Source organism: Quercus lobata, chromosome 3 (assembly GCF_001633185.2).
Source record: "Quercus lobata isolate SW786 chromosome 3, ValleyOak3.0 Primary Assembly, whole genome shotgun sequence".
NCBI classification, from domain to species: Eukaryota; Viridiplantae; Streptophyta; class Magnoliopsida; order Fagales; family Fagaceae; genus Quercus; species Quercus lobata.
This window is the reverse complement of record NC_044906.1, coordinates 59,416,773-59,424,944: the sequence shown is the minus strand read 5'-3', so window position 1 is coordinate 59,424,944 and position 8,172 is coordinate 59,416,773. Positions and strand designations below refer to the sequence as shown.

The 8,172-nt window shown below is 34.0% G+C and overlaps 1 pseudogene; it reads left to right on the top strand.

Moving 5' to 3' along the window:
• Positions 1-631: 631 nt before the first annotated feature.
• Positions 632-7,852, top strand: LOC115981172 (annotated as a pseudogene).
• The last annotated feature ends 320 nt before the right edge of the window (positions 7,853-8,172 follow it).

The window sequence follows — 8,172 nt, the reverse complement described above, 5'->3', positions numbered from 1 at the left end:
AAATATAATAATTGAGAAGGTGAGTTCAACATCTCCTATATAGTATTTTTTTTTCTACTTTACACTATAATCGGGCATCTACTAACTTCGGATAGTTTTCGGTTGTGATTCTTTTTCTAGACTTTTTCCCCCCTCTCTAACGAGAAGTATTCAATTCGCTTCAAGGAGGAAATGAACAGATTTCAGGTGGCTAAGAGCTTGCCATTTAAGGCTAAGAAGTTAGGGTGATATATAGTAGTAATAATCTTATCTTATAGAATAATGTACCAAAAAAAAAGACATGTTATAATCCTTTAGAGTTATTAGCATAATTCAATCATAAAGTTGTTAAAAATTTATCCTTCCATGGTCAATGAAATTGATTTAATTTTAACTGGTCATCAACGGTGATTATAACGATAAACTATTAATTAATTAGTGAAGGAGGAAGCACGAAAGCTAATAATAGTATAGAAGTTGAAGTGTAAACAGGAGAGGTCTTAGCAACCATGCATAAAATTAGTTAATATCAGTTGGATAGCTTTAATGGTGATGAGCTCAAGTGCTGTAGTATAAATAGCTTCAAACTAAATAGGGAAACCATCATACCGTACAACAAATTGGCAATAGTAGGGAAATAAAGAACAATAAAATGGGAAAGAATTTGAGCATTGTAACAATTTCGTTGCAATTGTTTTTTGCATCCACCAGTGCTAGGCAAGTCTTTGACGTTAAATCATATGGAGGACAACCTAATGCCGATATCACCCAGGTATAAATATGTGTAGCACAATTAACTATACCTAATTGTTAGGTTCTAAGAAATTAGAAACTAATGTATTAGAACTTTAATTTGTATTATGTTGGCAAACCATAATCAAAACATAAAGTCTAAGTTTAGGCTTGCTCAAAGTATGTTTATTTGTGAAATTGGAATTGAGTGATTGCATAATTTATTTGACTAAATCTGCAAGGCTCGATCGATCGAAAATTAGACTCGATCGATCGAACCATGTGCAGATTTATTTTTTCTACAGAGTTCCAGTTTAGCCCAAAATCTACTTAAACGTATTAGGGTTCAAGTAAAACTCTCCTATATATAAGGGAAACCCTAGAACATTTTTTGAAGTTGTTTTTAGGGAGATTAGAGTGCCTCTTGTGCCTCTTTTTATTTTTAGGGTTTTGTACCCAAAGGCTCTCTAAAGGTTGCTCATATTGCGGTTTGTGTAAATCTCTTGTGAGATCTAGAGGAGTTTTCCTTTACACAAACTTAGGGTTTTCAAGGAGGAGATATTCTCTACACCTTGATGATCAAAACAGTTGCTGCCATTAAAGCTTAAAGAATACATAAGCGGGGGTGCTTGTAGCTGGTGGGAATCCAAGAAAGAAGGAGTCCGTGGATTCGGAGCTTGCACGTGGTCATATCAGTAAGTTCTACTGGTTGGTAGCATTAGGAAGTCGAGCGGGGGTGCTTGTAAGTCCTTTTGTTTGAACTTCGATTCTTTCTAATAGTGGATTCAAGTTTACCTTGAGGATAGTTAAGTCAAATCCTCCCCAGGTTTTTACCGGTTTGGTTTCCTGGGTGATCATATCGTGTGTTATTTATTTTCCGCTGCTTTGCATGATTTGATCTTTATTATTGTGATAACCTAGACTTGTTTAATTGGACTAAGTAACAACTTGGCTAATTACCTAGGTTTAATCAATTGTTTAAGGGGTCTAAAAACTGTCAAGTGGTATCAGAGCGGGTTGCTCTTTTGTTTTAGATCTTTTGATCTAAGAGCTGATCCTTGACCCCTGTTGTCATGGATAGTTTGAAGTGTCTTTCTGATCATGTTTCTGCTCATGCTTCTGTTGATTTTATTGATGCCTGTGAAACTCTTCGTAAGGAATTATTGAAATTTATGAAAATTGCTAAGAAATTCAAGGAAGAGTTAAAATTGGCTAATCTTGAAAAAGAGGAATTGGTTGTTAGATTAGATGAATCTAATAAAAAGAATGAATTTTTGAGAAATCAAATTTCCTCTCAAGATAAGAAGATGAAAAGCTTGGAACAAGAGTTAGTTGAATCTAAAGCTAAAATTGAAAATTTGACTTGTACCAAGTCTGTTGTTGATAACAGAAGTATTTCTGTTTCTCTTAAGCCTAAAACTGAGAAAGTTTATATCCCTCCTTTCAAGAGGAATAATAAAGAAAAGGCTTATTGTGCTAGGTTAGACAAAGGTAAAAGTTCTGATGTTGACGCTAAAGTTTCTAAACCTAAGTCTAAACCTACTGTTAGAAAGCATAATAAATCTGTTTTTGTGCCTACCTGTTACCTTTGTGGTGTAGTTGGTCATATTAGACCAAATTGTTCTTTGTTGAGGCAAAAACCAAAATCTGAGACTAGACTTGTTGTTAGGAATACTGATGTTCCTAAATTTGTTCCTGTTTGTCACTTTTGTGGTGTCTCCGGTCACATTCGTCCTAATTATCATAAATTGAAATTTAAGCATTATGTGTTTCAATCTAGGATATGTGATGATATTTCTCCTGCCATAAGTCCATATAAATTGTTTCATATTATTTTGAAAAATTTAAGCTTGTTGGCTTGTGAAAGGAATTTGCAGGATTTTAGTCTTTCTCAGAAGATTGGTGTAATCCCTCATATACACTCTGCTTCACATGGATTTTCACCTACAAAGCCGAAGACTCGTGCTATATGGGTGAGAAAAGATTCTCCAAGGTTAGTGTTGTTAACTTGTCCCTGAATTAATTCTTTCAATTGTTTACGGACATGTTTTGTTTTTGTTTTTGGTTGTTTTGTTTTTTAAATTGGTTTTTATTAAAAAAAAAAAATCCAAAAACATTGAAAAATTTCAAAAAGACAAAAATATTTTATTTTGTGTCTAGTTTTATTTTTCTTGAGGATTACATGAGTTATGATATCTCTCTCTTGATTTAAAACATGCTTGACATTGTAGAGAAACTTGAATAGTATGTGTTATATAAGTGCTAAGCTATTTTGATTTTATGTGAGTATGTACTAGTTTGTACATGTACTTATGGGTTAATTAAGAAATTGATATTTCTTGTTTGTGTACCCTCTATAGCTTAGTTAAGCACTGTCATGCATTGCATTTGCATTGTTCTTTTAGCATAATATGTGCTTTTTTGTTTTTGGTCATTTTTTTTACCAAAATGATTATTGTGTTTTGTATTTCACATTTTGGATTTATAATCAAGGATTGGCCATATTATCTTTACATAACAAGTTTATGTATCTTGTTTAGTTTTGACGAGCTTATTTATTGCACTTTACTAGTTGAAGATTTGTAGTGCATGTTGTGTAGGAAAGATGTGTATGGTTTTTGATTACTATGTCTTAATCTTGAAGTCACTTGTTTTTAAATGTCGGACTTGAACTTTTAGAGAAAGGCATAAATAACCATCTCACCACTGTTCACTAGCCAATCATGAACACCTTAGTGCATATCATAAGATTTTGTGCTCGAGAAAGTGTAGCACATGCACAAAAAGAACATAAGGTGAAGCCTCAGTAAAAGTGCTTAATTCTTAAAATCTAATTGGTGTGTACTATAAGGCTTGATGCCAAACTCACATGACTTAAAATTGGTATGTATATTGTGAGGCATAAATACAAGAAATTTACATGATTGCAAGCTTATGATCTAGGAGATGTGGGAGTTATATGATGTAACTCTTTAGGTGATAGTCTCTTTTAAATTCTTTGTGATGAATTTTGTAGACTTTGTGATTGATTGCTATTCACATATCACCTCACATGTATCTCAAGTTTTTGCTAGTTGCACACACTACACAAGTTACTCTTTGTTAAACTTGGTACATTATATTGTGTGTGATTTTGTTGTGGCCATCCAAGATTAAAAGTTCCTTGATTTTAATGCAAAATGTGCTTAATGTTTGAGTTTTTGAGGACAATTGGTTGAAAAAATTGTTTTTGGAAGATCTAGGTTGAATTCAAGTTTTTTTTTAAACTTTTAATCTCATACTCATGCACTTCATTCATGAAATATTGTGCTTTGAGGAGTTTCTGCATTAAATTGCTCTGTTTTTTTAAAAATTTTGATTTTTCCATGCATCATTTATGTTTAGGATTCACATGCATTGCATTGTTTTTGTATCCATCTTGTAGTTTTGCAGTCATATCTCTCATTGTTTTCACATATAACATGCATACACTTTGCTACATTGGGTACTCAACTTGATCAAAAAATTGATTGATTACTTTTTGAGCTATGTACTTTCTAGTATATGCCTTTTTTATGTGTGAACTGTAGAAAATATTTTTCTTAAGAGATATGGTGGATAGTCAATGTGCAAATATTTTCTCTACTCATGCAATTGTTTATGGGTCACATAGTGTCATGTTTGCATTTTATTGAAAGAGAGAATATTTTTCTTCATGTGTATCCTCAACTTAGTTTTTTTTAAACTTGGTTTGTGTCTTTTTCTTTATCCCCAACCCCTTTATTTTTCCCCAAAATTGTTTTTCCCAAAACTTGTTTTTTTTTCCTATTTTTATAGGGGGAGAAGCTTGTTTTTTAACCTTTGTTGTTCATAGGGGGAGTTGTCTCTATTTCCTATAGAGTTGAATTGTTTTGTGTTCCCTTCTTTCTCTATTTTCTCTTACTCTGTTGTGTATGTTTTCTGTCAACTCTTTGTTTGAGTTGTCTTTGTCAATGCGTGACAAAAAGGGGGAGAGATTTAGATGAAATGTGTGGAAAATACAAGAATGTTCTGTTTAGGGGGAGTTAACATTGAGTTAACATTGTTTTTGATGTATCTAACTTAGGGGGAGAGTTAGATTGCATATTTTTTGATTTACTATTTTTGTTTTTCTGTCACACATGCGGTTATGCATTTTGTTTAGTGTTTTAGGAAATATACAGGTTGATTCAATTGAGCTGCTGTCTACACTTGCAACTGATGGATAGTAGTTAGGATTGAATTTTTGTTTATGAACATTATTTTGTAAAGGGCTTTTCATTTTGTAAACTTTGAGCTTCTAAGTTGCATTTTGTCACGGATTGCCAAAGGGGGAGTTTGTTAGGTTCTAAAGTTTAGGACTTTATGTATTTAGAACTCTAATTTGTATTGTTGGCAAACCATGATCAAAACAATGTGTTTAGAAGTGTTTAAAACTAGCTCAAAGTTGTATGTCAATGTGAAGTTGGAATCGAGTGTAAAGCAGAAAGCAGTGTGGCTTTCGGCCTGGCTCGATCGATCAAAGCTTAGGCTCGACCGATCGAACGTCGGGCAGATCGCTTTTCTGCAGAATTTTCCAACTCAGCCATAATTGTTTTAAAACGTTTTTAGGGTTTCTTATTTGTTCTAAGTATAAAAGGCAAACCCTAGCCACGCTTTAGAGTTGCTCATATTGCGGTTTGTGTAAATCTCTTGTGAGATCTAGAGGAGCTTTCCTTTACAAAAACTTAGGATTTTCAAGGAGGAGATATTCTCTACACCTTGATGATCAAAACAGTTGCTGCCATTAAAGCTTAAAGAATACACAAGTGGGGGTGCTTGTAGCTGGTGGGAATCCAAGAAAGAAGGAGTCCGTGGATTCGGAGCTTGCACGTGGTCGTGTCAGTAAGTTCTACTGGTTGGTAGCATTTGGAAGTCGAGCGGGGGTGCTTGTAAGTCCTTTTGTATGAACTTCGATTCTTTCTGATAGTGGATTCAAGTTTACCTTGAGGATAGCTAGGTTAAATTCTCCCCAGGTTTTTACCAGTTTGGTTTCCCGGGTGATCATATCGTGTGTTATTTATTTTCTACTGCTTTGCATGATTTGATCTTTATTATTGTGATAACCTAGACTTGTTTAATTAGACCAAGTAACAACTTAGCTAATTACTTAGGTTTAATCAATTGTTAAAGGGGTCTAAAAACTGTCACTAATTAACATGAAAAGTGGGTTCTAGTTAACTTAACTAGTAAAGTCTTTTAATGTCAAATAAAAGTACTCGCGTTCAAACTCTGCTTACACCAAAAACTCTTCAGTGTCTTGACCAAATGATAAAACATTAACATGAAAAATGATTGTAATATACTGATTTTGATTTTTCATAACCTGTTTATCAGGCTTTGACAAAAGCTTGGAAAGCTGCATGCGCAGTAGCAGGAAGTAAAGTTGTGATTTCAGCAGGGACATACAAACTAGGTGCAGTGAGTTTATTAGGCCCATGCAAAGGTGCTATTGAGTTTCAACTTCAGGGCACCCTACAGGCCCCATCAAACGTTGGTAAAGACTTTTGGGGTTCTTTTAAACGTATCAACAGTCTCACTGTGTCAGGTGGTGGAGCTTTTGATGGCAAAGGACAAACAGCATGGCAAAAAAATAACTGTGCCAAAAATTAAAACTGCAAAACACTTCCTATCGTAAGATTTCAATCTTAATAATTAGCATTTAAATTTCCATTATATTTATGTAGATATATACAGACATTACAACTTTAAGAACTTTAACCATCATGAAATACTAATTCAAGCACGTATTCGTTTAATGATGTTAAGGATATTATCATATTATTAATAACTTGATGTAAGCTTTATATAGTGAGGTGTCACAACTCACCAAAAAAGAGACTTCCAAATTTATATACGAGAAAGTCCAAATGCAGAATATGGACACAACTTCTGTGCCATGACCCTAACTTGTGCAACTGTGTGTAATGGAGAAAAAGCGGTGGTTACAGGTGAAAGCGATGGTTCACCAATCATACTCGCATATAACATCAAGCGGTGACAAATTGTTTGGTCCGAAAAGACTTTTTTATATACTATTGTTAAAGTAGTAACAACCACATTCATTGATATATATTTGTAATTTTTTTTTTAATATACTAATTCAAAGAAGGGTTAGCATTTTACTATAATATATTTAAACGAAAATATTTTTAGGAGAATATTTAAATGAAACTATGGCATTCATATTTGCTGTTTTGATTTATCTAACTTGTAAACATGAGCAGAATATAAGGTTCGATTTCATCACAAATTCAATAGTCCGTGACATTCAATCGAAGGACAGTAAATTTTTCCACATAAACGTTTTTGGATGCAAGAACTTGCAAATCCAACATGTTACCATAACTGCACCCGGAGATAGCCCCAACACTGATGGAATCCACATCGGACATTCATCTAAGATCACCATCACCAATGCCAAAATTGGAACAGGTGACGATTGCGTCTCCATTGGTGATGGAGCCCAAGATGTTACTGTTAACCAAGTAACTTGTGGACCTGGCCATGGTATCAGCGTTGGAAGTCTTGGAAGGTACCAAAATGAACAACCTGTTTCAGGAATCAGAGTAATTGGTGACACCCTTAGCAATACAAAGAATGTTGTTAGAATCAAAACATGGCCTTCTTCCCCTCCTGGGACTGCTTCTGATATGCATTTCGAGAATATTATCATGAACAATGTTGCCAATCCTATCCTCATTGATCAAGGCTACTGCCCAAACAATCAATGCTCAAACAAGGTTATTATAAACATCACAAATATATACACTCATTTTGATGTTAAAATTTTAAAAAAGGAAAAACAAATTACAGATACTAATATCAAATTCTTGTGTGGGTTTTTGTCTGTTTGTTCTGCTTTCAGTCTCCCTCGAAAGTTAAGATCAGCAACGTTAGCTTCAAGAACATTAGAGGCACTTCTTCAACAAAGGAAGCTATGAAGCTTATTTGCAGTAAAAGTGTACCATGCCAACAAGTGGCGATTGCTGGCATTGATCTCGTATACAAGGGAGCAGGAGGATCTGCTACTTCCACTTGTGTTAATGTCAAGCCCACCGTTTCGGGCAAACAGAATCCTCCTGCTTGTACCAGCAAACAATAATAAAATGCCTCCCAAGCTATTGTAACTAACATGGAATTAGGAAATACTATTCACAAATGGTTATAGGAGTTCTATTCAAAGTAGAATTTCATTTACTTCAGTCTATCATGTTCCCTTTTTCTTTATTTAAATGAAATTGTGGAATGTTGGATAGTAATTTTTGGATTTGTTTGAGTTTAGCCTTTTACTAAATGTTGCTATGATCTGGAGAAGTGTTGTTGTGGATAGTATTCGTTCTGTTACTGTAGGTGGGATATTTCGAAATAAAGCAAAAATTGTTATTAACTCTTTGTAATTTTTTTTTTATTCTTCACCAAATA